The following is a 14786-nucleotide window of genomic DNA, read 5'->3' on the forward strand; positions in this document are numbered from 1 at the left end:
ACATTCAGGAACTGAGTTAGGAGATACCACACATTCAGTTCCTGTGAGTTAGGAGATACCACACATTCAGTTCCTGTGAGTTAGGAGATACCACACATTCAGGATCTGAGTTAGGAGATACCACACATTAGGGATCTGGAGATACCACACATTTAGGAACTGAGTTAGGAGATACCATACATTCAGTTCCTGTGAGTTAGGAGATACCACACATTCAGGATCTGAGTTAGGAGATACCACACATTCAGGATCTGAGTTAGGAGATACCACACATTTTGGAACTGAGTTAGGAGATACCACACATTCAGGATCTGAGAGTTAGGAGATACCATACATTCAGGATCTGAGTTAGGAGATACCACACATTCAGGATCTGAGTTAGGAGATACCACACATTCAGGATCTGAGTTAGGAGATACCACACATTCAGGATCTGAGTTAGGAGATACCACACATTCAGGATCTGAGTTAGGAGATACCACACATTCAGGATCTGAGAGTTAGGAGATACCATACATTCAGGAACTGTGAGTTAGGAGATACCATACATTCAGGAACTGAGTTAGGAGATACCACACATTCAGGATCTGAGTTAGGAGATACCACACATTCAGGATCTGAGAGTTAGGAGATACCATACATTCAGTTCCTGTAAGTAAGGAGATACCACACATTCAGGATCTGAGTTAGGAGATACCACACATTCAGGATCTGAGTTAGGAGATACCATACATTCAGGAACTGAGTTAGGAGATACCACACATTCAGTTCCTGTGAGTTAGGAGATACCACACATTCAGTTCCTGTGAGTAAGGAGATACCACACATTAAGTTCCTGTGAGTTAGGAGATACCACACATTAGGTTCCTGTGAGTTAGGAGATACCACACATTAGGTTCCTGTGAGTTAGGAGATACCACACATTCAGGATCTGAGTTAGGAGATACCACACATTCAGGATCTGAGTTAGGAGATACCACACATTTTGGAACTGAGTTAGGAGATACCACACATTCAGTTCCTGTGAGTTAGGAGATACCACACATTCAGGATCTGAGGTTAGGAGATACCACACATTCAGGATCTGAGTTAGGAGATACCACACATTTTGGAACTGAGTTAGGAGATACCACACATTCAGTTCCTGTGAGTTAGGAGATACCACACATTCAGGAACTGTGAGTTAGGAGATACCATACATTCAGGAACTGAGTTAGGAGATACCACACATTCAGGATCTGACTTAGGAGATACCACACATTCAGGAACTGAGTTAGGAGATACCACACATTCAGGATCTGAGTTAGGAGATACCACACATTCAGGATCTGAGTTAGGAGATACCACACATTCAGGAACTGAGTTAGGAGATACCATACATTCAGGAACTGTGAGTTAGGAGATACCATACATTCAGGAACTGAGTTAGGAGATACCACACATCCAGGAACTGTGAGTTAGGAGATACCATACATTCAGGAACTGAGTTAGGAGATACCACACATTCAGGATCTGAGTTAGGAGATACCTCACATTCAGGAACTGAGTTAGGAGATTCCACACATTCAGGATCTGAGTTAGGAGATACCACACATTCAGGATCTGAGTTAGGAGATACCACACATTCAGGATCTGAGTTAGGAGATACCACACATTCAGGATCTGAGTTAGGAGATACCACACATTCAGGATCTGAGTTAGGAGATACCACACATTCAGGATCTGAGTTAGGAGATACTACACATTCAGGAACTGAGTTAGGAGATACCATACATTCAGGAACTGTGAGTTAGGAGATACCATACATTCAGGAACTGGGTTAGGAGATACCACACATCCAGGAACTGTGAGTTAGGAGATACCATACATTCAGGAACTGAGTTAGGAGATACCACACATTCAGGATCTGAGTTAGGAGATACCACACATTTAGGAACTAGGAGAGTTGAGGAGATACCACACATTCAGGATCTGAGTTAGAGATACCACACATTCAGGATCTGAGTTAGGAGATACCACACATTCAGGATCTGAGTTAGGAGATACCACACATTCAGGAACTGAGTGAGGAGATACCATACATTCAGTTCCTGTGAGTTAGGAGATACCACAAATTCAGGATCTGAGTTAGGAGATACCACACATTCAGGATCTGAGTTAGGAGATACCACACATTTTGGAACTGAGTTAGGAGATACCACACATTCAGGATCTGAGAGTTAGGAGATACCATACATTCAGGAACTGAGTTAGGAGATACCACACATTCAGGATCTGAGTTAGGAGATACCACACATTCAGGATCTGAGTTAGGAGATACCACACATTCAGGATCTGAGTTAGGAGATACCATACATTCAGGATCTGAGTTAGGAGATACCACACATTCAGGATCTGTGAGTTAGGAGATACCATACATTCAGGATCTGAGTTAGGAGATACCACACATTCAGGAACTGAGTGAGGAGATACCATACATTCAGTTCCTGTGAGTTAGGAGATACCACAAATTCAGGATCTGAGTTAGGAGATACCACACATTCAGGATCTGAGTTAGGAGATACCACACATTTTGGAACTGAGTTAGGAGATACCACACATTCAGGATCTGAGAGTTAGGAGATACCATACATTCAGGAACTGAGTTAGGAGATACCACACATTCAGGATCTGAGTTAGGAGATACCACACATTCAGGATCTGAGTTAGGAGATACCACACATTCAGGATCTGAGTTAGGAGATACCACACATTCAGGATCTGAGTTAGGAGATACCACACATTCAGGATCTGAGAGTTAGGAGATACCATACATTCAGGAACTGTGAGTTAGGAGATACCATACATTCAGGAACTGAGTTAGGAGATACCACACATTCAGGATCTGAGTTAGGAGATACCACACATTCAGGATCTGAGAGTTAGGAGATACCATACATTCAGTTCCTGTAAGTAAGGAGATACCACACATTCAGGATCTGAGTTAGGAGATACCACACATTCAGGATCTGAGTTAGGAGATACCATACATTCAGGAACTGAGTTAGGAGATACCACACATTCAGTTCCTGTGAGTTAGGAGATACCACACATTCAGTTCCTGTGAGTAAGGAGATACCACACATTCAGTTCCTGTGAGTTAGGAGATACCACACATTCAGGATCTGAGTTAGGAGATACCACACATTCAGGATCTGAGTTAGGAGATACCACACATTTTGGAACTGAGTTAATAGATACCACACATTCAGTTCCTGTGATTTAGGAGATACCACACATTCAGGATCTGAGTTAGGAGATACCACACATTCAGGATCTGAGTTAGGAGATACCACACATTTTGGAACTGAGTTAGGAGATACCACACATTCAGTTCCTGTGAGTTAGGAGATACCACACATTCAGGAACTGTGAGTTAGGAGATACCATACATTCAGGAACTGAGTTAGGAGATACCACACATTCAGGAACTGTGAGTTAGGAGATACCACACATTCAGGATCTGAGTTAGGAGATACCACACATTCAGGAACTGAGTTAGGAGATACCACACATTCAGGATCTGAGTTAGGAGATACCACACATTTAGGAACTGAGCTAGGAGATACCACACATTCAGGATCTGAGTTAGGAGATACCACACATTCAGTTCCTGTGAGTTAGGAGATACCATACATTCAGGAACTGAGTTAGGAGATACCACACATCCAGGAACTGTGAGTTAGGAGATACCATACATTCAGGAACTGAGTTAGGAGATACCACACATTCAGGATCTGAGTTAGGAAATACCTCACATTCAGGAACTGAGTTAGGAGATTCCACACATTCAGGATCTGAGTTAGGAGATACCACACATTCAGGATCTGAGTTAGGAGATACCACACATTCAGGATCTGAGTTAGGAGATACCACACATTCAGGATCTGAGTTAGGAGATACCACACATTCAGGATCTGAGTTAGGAGATACCACACATTCAGGATCTGAGTTAGGAGATACCACACATTCAGGAACTGAGTTAGGAGATACCATACATTCAGGAACTGTGAGTTAGGAGATACCATACATTCAGGAACTGGGTTAGGAGATACCACACATCCAGGAACTGTGAGTTAGGAGATACCATACATTCAGGAACTGAGTTAGGAGATACCACACATTCAGGATCTGAGTTAGGAGATACCACACATTTAGGAACTGAGTTAGGAGATACCACACATTCAGGATCTGAGTTAGGAGATACCACACATTCAGGATCTGAGTTAGGAGATACCACACATTCAGGATCTGAGTTAGGAGATACCACACATTCAGTTCCTGTGAGTTGGGAGATACCATACATTCAGGATCTGAGTTAGGAGATACCATACATTCAGGATCTGAGTTAGGAGATACCACACATTCAGGATCTGTGAGTTAGGAGATACCATACATTCAGGATCTGAGTTAGGAGATACCACACATTCAGGAACTGAGTGAGGAGATACCATACATTCAGTTCCTGTGAGTTAGGAGATACCACACATTCAGGAACTGAGTGAGGAGATACCATACATTCAGTTCCTGTGAGTTAGGAGATACCATAGATTTAGGATCTGAGTTAGAAGATACCACACATTCAGTTCCTGTGAGTTAGGAGATACCACACATTCAGGATCTGAGTTAGGAGATACCACACATTCAGTTCCTGTGATTAAGGAGATACCACACATTAGGAATCTGAGTTAGGAGATACCACACATTCAGGATCTGAGTTAGGAGATACAACACATTCAGGATCTGAGTTAGGAGATACCACACATTCAGGATCTGAGTTAGGAGATACCACACATTAGGGATCTGGAGATACCACACATTTAGGAACTGAGTTAGGAGATACCATACATTCAGTTCCTGTGAGTTAGGAGATACCACAAATTCAGGATCTGAGTTAGGAGATACCACACATTCAGGATCTGAGTTAGGAGATACCACACATTCAGGATCTGAGTTAGGAGATACCACACATTCAGTTCCTGTGAGTTGGGAGATACCATACATTCAGGATCTGAGTTAGGAGATACCATACATTCAGGATCTGAGTTAGGAGATACCACACATTCAGGATCTGTGAGTTAGGAGATACCATACATTCAGGATCTGAGTTAGGAGATACCACACATTCAGGAACTGAGTGAGGAGATACCATACATTCAGGATCTGAGAGTTAGGAGATACCATACATTCAGGAACTGTGAGTTAGGAGATACCATACATTCAGGAACTGAGTTAGGAGATACCACACATTCAGGATCTGAGTTAGGAGATACCACACATTCAGGATCTGAGAGTTAGGAGATACCATACATTCAGTTCCTGTAAGTAAGGAGATACCACACATTCAGGATCTGAGTTAGGAGATACCACACATTCAGGATCTGAGTTAGGAGATACCATACATTCAGGAACTGAGTTAGGAGATACCACAAATTCAGTTCCTGTGAGTTAGGAGATACCACACATTCAGTTCCTGTGAGTAAGGAGATACCACACATTCAGTTCCTGTGAGTTAGGAGATACCACGCATTCAGGATCTGAGTTAGGAGATACCACACATTCAGGATCTGAGTTAGGAGATACCACACATTTTGGAACTGAGTTAGGAGATACCACACATTCAGTTCCTGTGAGTTAGGAGATACCACACATTCAGGATCTGAGTTAGGAGATACCACACATTCAGGATCTGAGTTAGGAGATACCACACATTTTGGAACTGAGTTAGGAGATACCACACATTCAGTTCCTGTGAGTTAGGAGATACCACACATTCAGGAACTGTGAGTTAGGAGATACCATACATTCAGGAACTGAGTTAGGAGATACCACACATTCAGGAACTGTGAGTTAGGAGATACCACACATTCAGGATCTGAGTTAGGAGATACCACACATTCAGGAACTGAGTTAGGAGATACCACACATTCAGGATCTGAGTTAGGAGATACCACACATTTAGGAACTGAGGTAGGAGATACCACACATTCAGGATCTGAGTTAGGAGATACCACACATTCAGTTCCTGTGAGTTAGGAGATACCATACATTCAGGAACTGAGTTAGGAGATACCATACATTCAGGAACTGAGTTACGAGATACCACACATTCAGGATCTGAGTTAGGAGATACCTCACATCCAGGAACTGAGTTAGGAGATTCCACACATTCAGGATCTGAGTTAGGAGATACCACACATTCAGGATCTGAGTTAGGAGATACCACACATTCAGGATCTGAGTTAGGAGATACCACACATTCAGGATCTGAGTTAGGAGATACCACACATTCAGGATCTGAGTTAGGAGATACCACACATTCAGGATCTGAGTTAGGAGATACCACACATTCAGGAACTGAGTTAGGAGATACCATACATTCAGGAACTGTGAGTTAGGAGATACCATACATTCAGGAACTGGGTTAGGAGATACCACACATCCAGGAACTGTGAGTTAGGAGATACCATACATTCAGGAACTGAGTTAGGAGATACCACACATTCAGGATCTGAGTTAGGAGATACCACACATTTAGGAACTGAGTTAGGAGATACCACACATTCAGGATCTGAGTTAGGAGATACCACACATTCAGGATCTGAGTTAGGAGATACCACACATTCAGGATCTGAGTTAGGAGATACCACACATTCAGTTCCTGTGAGTTGGGAGATACCATACATTCAGGATCTGAGTTAGGAGATACCATACATTCAGGATCTGAGTTAGGAGATACCACACATTCAGGATCTGTGAGTTAGGAGATACCATACATTCAGGATCTGAGTTAGGAGATACCACACATTCAGGAACTGAGTGAGGAGATACCATACATTCAGGATCTGAGAGTTAGGAGATACCATACATTCAGGAACTGTGAGTTAGGAGATACCATACATTCAGGAACTGAGTTAGGAGATACCACACATTCAGGATCTGAGTTAGGAGATACCACACATTCAGGATCTGAGAGTTAGGAGATACCATACATTCAGTTCCTGTAAGTAAGGAGATACCACACATTCAGGATCTGAGTTAGGAGATACCACACATTCAGGATCTGAGTTAGGAGATACCATACATTCAGGAACTGAGTTAGGAGATACCACAAATTCAGTTCCTGTGAGTTAGGAGATACCACACATTCAGTTCCTGTGAGTAAGGAGATACCACACATTCAGTTCCTGTGAGTTAGGAGATACCACGCATTCAGGATCTGAGTTAGGAGATACCACACATTCAGGATCTGAGTTAGGAGATACCACACATTTTGGAACTGAGTTAGGAGATACCACACATTCAGTTCCTGTGAGTTAGAGATACCACACATTCAGGATCTGAGTTAGGAGATACCACACATTCAGGATCTGAGTTAGGAGATACCACACATTTTGGAACTGAGTTAGGAGATACCACACATTCAGTTCCTGTGAGTTAGGAGATACCACACATTCAGGAACTGTGAGTTAGGAGATACCATACATTCAGGAACTGAGTTAGGAGATACCACACATTCAGGAACTGTGAGTTAGAGATACCACACATTCAGGATCTGAGTTAGGAGATACCACACATTCAGGAACTGAGTTAGGAGATACCACACATTCAGGATCTGAGTTAGGAGATACCACACATTTAGGAACTGAGGTAGGAGATACCACACATTCAGGATCTGAGTTAGGAGATACCACACATTCAGTTCCTGTGAGTTAGGAGATACCATACATTCAGGAACTGAGTTAGGAGATACCATACATTCAGGATACATTCAGGAACTGAGTTACGAGATACCACACATTCAGGATCTGAGTTAGGAGATACCTCACATCCAGGAACTGAGTTAGAGATTCCACACATTCAGGATCTGAGTTAGGAGATACCACACATTCAGGATCTGAGTTAGGAGATACACACATTCAGGATCTGAGTTAGGAGATACCACACATTCAGGATCTGAGTTAGGAGATACCACACATTCAGGATCTGAGTTAGGAGATACCACACATTCAGGATCTGAGTTAGGAGATACCACACATTCAGGATCTGAGTTAGGAGATACCACACATTCAGGAACTGGAGTTAGGATATACCACACATCCAGGAACTGTGAGTTAGGAGATACCATACATTCAGGAACTGAGTTAGGAGATACCACACATTCAGGATCTGAGTTAGGAGATACCACACATTTAGGAACTGAGTTAGGAGATACCACACATTCAGGATCTGAGTTAGGAGATACCACACATTCAGGATCTGAGTTAGGAGATACCACACATTCAGGATCTGAGTTAGGAGATACCACACATTCAGTTCCTGTGAGTTGGGAGATACCATACATTCAGGATCTGAGTTAGGAGATACCATACATTCAGGATCTGAGTTAGGAGATACCACACATTCAGGATCTGAGTTAGGAGATACCACACATTCAGGATCTGAGTTAGGAGATACCATACATTCAGGATCTGAGTTAGGAGATACCACACATTCAGGAACTGAGTGAGGAGATACCATACATTCAGTTCCTGTGAGTTAGGAGATACCACACATTCAAGAACTGAGTGAGGAGATACCATACATTCAGTTCCTGTGAGTTAGGAGATACCATAGATTTAGGATCTGAGTTAGGAGATACCACACATTCAGTTCCCGTGAGTTAGGAGATACCACACATTCAGGATCTGAGTTAGGAGATACCACACATTCAGTTCCTGTGATTAAGGAGATACCACACATTCAGGATCTGAGTTAGGAGATACCACACATTCAGGATCTGAGTTAGGAGATACCACACATTCAGGAACACAGACTCTGAGAGACTGACAGACTGAGAGACTGAGAGACTGAGAGACTGAGAGACTGAGACACTGAGAGACTGACAGACTGAGAGACTGAGAGATTGAGACACTGAGAGACTGACATACTGAGAGATTGAGACACTGAGAGAGTGAGACACTAAGAGACTGAGACACTGAGAGACTGACAGACTGAGAGACTGAGAGATTGAGACACTGAGAGACTGACAGACTGAGAGACTGAGAGATTGAGACACTGAGAGACTGACATACTGAGAGATTGAGACACTGAGAGAGTGAGACACTAAGAGACTGAGACACTGAGAGATTGAGACACTGAGAGAGTGAGACACTAAGAGACTGAGACACTGAGAGACTGACAGACTGAGAGACTGAGAGATTGAGACACTGAGAGACTGACAGACTGAGAGACTGAGAGATTGAGACACTGAGAGACTGACATACTGAGAGATTGAGACACTGAGAGAGTGAGACACTAAGAGACTGAGACACTGAGAGATTGAGACACTGAGAGAGTGAGACACTAAGAGACTGAGACACTGAGAGACTGACAGACTGAGAGACTGAGAGATTGAGACACTAAGAGATTGAGACACTGAGAGACTGAGAGATTGAGACACTAAGAGATTGAGACACTGGGAGACTGACATACTGAGAGATTGAGACACTGAGAGAGTGAGACACTAAGAGATTGAGACACTGAGAGACTGAGAGATTGAGACACTAAGAGATTGAGACACTGAGACACTGAGAGACTGAGACACTGAGACACTGAGACACTGAGAGACTGAGACACTGAGACACTGAGACACTGAGAGACTGAGACACTGAGACACTGAGACACTGAGAGATTGAGACACTGAGACACTGAGAGACTGAGAGACTGAGACACTGAGACACTGAGACACTGAGAGACTGTCATCTCTGTGTTCTTCATTCCCTCCCTCCCCCCTCCCTCCCTCCCTCCCTCTGTCTCTCTCTAGTCGTCTGAACAACAATGAGTTTTCAGTGCTGGAGGCGACCGGATTCTTTAAGAGGTTGCCTCAGCTCAAGAAGATGTAAGTATCTCAGCCAATCAATGGTTCCCAAGGTTCATTCAGCCAATCAATGGTTCCCAAGGTTCATTCAACCAATCAATGGTTCCCAAGGTTCATTCAGTCTATCCCTCCCTTCTCTGAGTTAGGAGATCTCTCTCTCTCTCTCTCTCCCTCTTTCTCTCTCTCTCTCTCCCTCCTTTCTGAGTCTCTCTCTCTCTCTCTCCCTCCTTTCATTCTCTCTCTATCTCTCTCTCTCTCTGTCTTTCTGATACCACCATTCTCTGAGTTAGGAGATACCATCATTCTCTCTCTCTCATCTGTCTGTCTCTCTCTCTCTCTGTCTCTCTCTCATGAGAGAGTGTCCCTCTCACTCTCTCTCTCTACCTCTCTCTCTGTCTCTCTCTCTGTCTCAGGAACTCTCTCTCTCTGTCTCTCTCTCTCTCTCTCTCTCTCTGTCTCTCTCTCTGTCTGTCTCCCCTCTCTGAGATCTCTCTCTCTCTCTCTCTCTCTCTGAGACACTGAGAGACTCTCTCTCTCTCTCTCTCTCTCTCTCAGACTGAGAGACTCTCTGAGACACTGAGAGACTGTCTCCCTCACTTCTCTCTCTCTCTCTGTCTCTCTCTCTGTGAGAGACTCTGTCTCTCTCTGTCTCTCTCTCTGATCCCTCTCTCCTCCCTAGATTCTCTCCTCTCTCTCTCTCTCTCTCTCTCTCTCTCTCTCTCCTCTCTGTCTCTCTCTCTCTCTGTCTCTCTCTCTGTCTCTCTCTCTCTCTCTCTCTCTCTCTCTCTCTCTCTCTCTCTCTCTCTCTCTCTCTCTCTCTCTCTCTCTCTCTCTCTCTCTCTCTCTCTCTCTCTCTCTCTCTCTCTCTCTCTCTCTCTCTCTCTCTCTCCCTCTCTCTCTCTCTCTCTCTCTCTCTCTCTGTCTCTCTCTCTCTCTCTCTCAGAGATCAAGATTCTCTCTCTCTCTCTCTCTCTCTCTCTCTCTCTCTCTCTCTCTCTCTCTGTCTCTCTCTCTGTCTCTGTCTCTCTCTCTCTCTCTCTCTCTCTCTCTCTCTCTCTCTCTCTCTCTGTCTTTCTCTGTCTCTCTCTCTGTCTCTCTCTCTCTCTCTCTCTCTCTCTCTCTCTCTCTCTCTCTGTCTCTCTCTCTGTCTCTCTCTCTCTCTCTCTCTCTCTCTCTCTCTCTCTCTCTGTCTCTCTCTCTCTCTCTCTCTCTCTCTCTCTCTCTCTGTCTCTCTCTCTCTCTCTCTCTCTCTCTCTCTCTCTCTCTCTCTCTCTCTCTCTGTCTCTCTCTCTGTCTCTCTCTCTGTCTCTCTCTCCATAGTAACCTCAGTAACAACCGTATCAGTGACATAGAGGAGGGGACGTTTGAAGGAGCGACGGGAGTCAATGAGTTGATTCTGACTTCTAACAGACTGGAAAACATCCACCAGGGCATGTTACAGGGTCTCAACGGACTACGCACACTGTGGGTACACACACACACACACACACACACACACACACACACACACACACACACACACACACACACACACACACACACACACACACACACACACACACACACACACACACACACACACACACACACACACACACACACACACACACACACACACACACACACACACACACACACACACACACACACACACACACACACACACACACACACACACACACACACACAGGGCATGTTACAGGGTCTCAACGGACTACGCACAATACGCACACTGACACACACACATACACACACTGAGATACACTGAGAGACACACTGAGAGACACACTGAGAGACACACTGAGACACACTGAGACACTGAGAGACACACTGAGAGACACAGAGACACACTGAGAGACACACTGAGAGACACTGAGACACACTGAGAGACACACTGAGAGACACTGAGACACACTGAGAGACACTGAGACACACACTGTGAGACACACTGAGAGACACACTGAGAGACACACTGAGACACGCTGAGACACACTGAGACACACTGAGAGACACACTGAGAGACACACTGAGACACACTGAGACACACTGAGACACGCTGAGACACACACACTGAGAGACACACTGAGAGACACACAGAGAGACACACTGAGACACACTGAGACACACTGAGACACACTGAGACACACTGAGACACACACACACTGAGACACGCTGAGACACACTGAGACACACTGAGAGACACACTGAGAGACACACTGAGACACACTGAGACACACTGAGACACGCTGAGACACACACACTGAGAGACACACTGAGAGACACACTGAGACACACTGAGACACACTGAGACACACTGAGACACACTGAGACACACTGAGACACACACACACTGAGACACGCTGAGACACACTGAGACACACTGAGAGACACACTGAGAGACACACTGAGACACACTGAGAGACACACTGAGAGACACGCTGAGAGACACACTGAGAGACACACTGAGACACACTGAGACACACACACTGAGACACACTGAGACACACTGAGACACACTGAGAGACACTGAGACACACTGAGACACACAGTGAGACACACTGAGACACGCTGAGACACACTGAGAGACAGACACTGAGAGACACACAGTGAGACACACTGAGACACACTGAGACACACTGAGAGACACACTGAGAGACATACTGAGACACACACACTGAGAGACACACTGAGAGACACACTGAGACACACTGAGAGACACTGAGAGACACACTGAGACACACTGAGACACACTGAGAGACATACTGAGACACACACACTGAGAGACACACTGAGACACACTGAGACACACTGAGACACACTGAGAGACACACTGAGAGACACACTGAGAGACACACTGAGAGACACACTGAGACACACTGAGAGACACACTGAGACACACTGAGAGACACACTGAGAGACACACTGAGACACACTGAGAGACACTGAGAGACACACTGAGAGACACACTGAGAGACACACTGAGAGACACACTGAGACACACTGAGAGACACACTGAGAGACATACTGAGACACACACACTGAGAGACACACTGAGAGACACACTGAGACACACTGAGAGACACTGAGAGACACACTGAGACACACTGAGACACACTGAGAGACACACTGAGACACACTGAGACACACTGAGAAACACACTGAGACACACTTAGACACACACTGAGACACACTGAGACACACACTGAGACACACTGAGACACACTGAGACACACTGAGACACACACTGAGACACACTGAGACACACACACTGAGACACACTGAGACACACACCTGAGAGACACTGAGACACACACACTGAGAGACACTGAGACACACTGAGACATGCTGAGACACACTGAGAGACACACTGAGACACACTGAGACACACTGAGACACACTGAGAGACACTGAGAGACACTGAGACACACTGAGAGACACTGAGACACACTGAGAGACACACTGAGACACACTGAGAGACACACTGAGAGACTCACTGAGACACACTGAGACACACTGCGACACACACACTGAGACACACACACTGAGAGACACTGAGACACACTGAGACACACTGAGAGACATACTGAGACACACTGAGACACACTGAGACACACACTGAGACACACTGAGACACACTGAGACACACACCTGAGACACACTGAGACACACACACTGAGAGACACACTGAGACACACACACACACACACACACACTGAGAGACACACACTGACACACACACACTGAGACACACACACACACACTGAGACACACACACACACACTGAGACACACACACACTGAGACACACTGAGAGACACACTGAGAGACACACACACTGAGAGACACACTGAGACACACTGAGAGACACACTGAGTCCCTCACTGTCATATTTCAGCTGATACTCATTTTATTCAATTAATGTCTGACTCTCTCTCTCTCTCTCTTTTACTCTCTCTCTCTCTCTCTCTCTCTCCCTCTTTCTCTCCTTCTCCTTCTCCCTCTCCCTCTCTCTCTCTCTCTCTCCCTAACTCTCCACCCTCTCTCTCTCTCTCTCTCCCTCTCTCTCTCTCTCTCTCTCTCTCTCTCTCTCTCTCTCTCTCTCTCTCTCTCTCTCTCTCTCTCTCCCTTTCTTTCTCTCTCTCTCTCTCTGTCCTCTCTCTCTCTCTCTCTCTCTCTCTCTCTAGTATGTTGAGGAGTAACCGTATTAGGTGTGTTAGTAACCAGCAGCTTTGTGGGTCTGAGTTCTGTCAGACTGCTGTCACTCTCACGACAACCTGATCACCTCTATGACCCCAGGAGCCTTCGACACACTTCACGCGCTGTCCACACTGTTATGTTCCAGGAACCAGCTGGCCAATCCCTTCACCTATAACTGACCTCTCCTGGTTATGTTCTCAGGAACCAGCTGGCCAATCCCTTCACCTGTAACTGACCTCTCCTGGTTATGTTCTCAGGAACCAGCTGGCCAATCCCTTCACCTGTAACTGACCTCTCCTGGTTATGTTCTCAGGAACCAGCTGGCCAATCCCTTCACCTGTAACTGACCTCTCCTGTTTATGTTCTCAGGAACCAGCTGGCCAATCCCTTCACCTGTAACTGACCTCTCCTGGTTATGTTCTCAGGAACCAGCTGGCCAATCCCTTCACCTGTAACTGACCTCTCCTGTTTATGTTCTCAGGAACCAGCTGGCCAATCCCTTCACCTGTAACTGACCTCTCCTGTTTATGTTCTCAGGAACCAGCTGGCCAATCCCTTCACCTGTAACTGACCTCTCCTGTTTATGTTCTCAGGAACCAGCTGGCCAATCCCTTCACCTGTAACTGACCTCTCCTGTTTATGTTCTCAGGAACCAGCTGGCCAATCCCTTCACCTGTAACTGACCTCTCCTG

The 14786-nt window shown here is 45.2% G+C and overlaps 1 pseudogene; it reads left to right on the forward strand.

Moving 5' to 3' along the window:
• Positions 1-14786, forward strand: part of LOC118382550 (slit homolog 2 protein-like) — a 103632-nt pseudogene that overhangs the window by 7492 nt on the left and 81354 nt on the right.

This window comes from Oncorhynchus keta, unplaced genomic scaffold (genome assembly GCF_023373465.1).
Source record: "Oncorhynchus keta strain PuntledgeMale-10-30-2019 unplaced genomic scaffold, Oket_V2 Un_contig_7802_pilon_pilon, whole genome shotgun sequence".
Taxonomy (NCBI): Eukaryota; Metazoa; Chordata; class Actinopteri; order Salmoniformes; family Salmonidae; genus Oncorhynchus; species Oncorhynchus keta.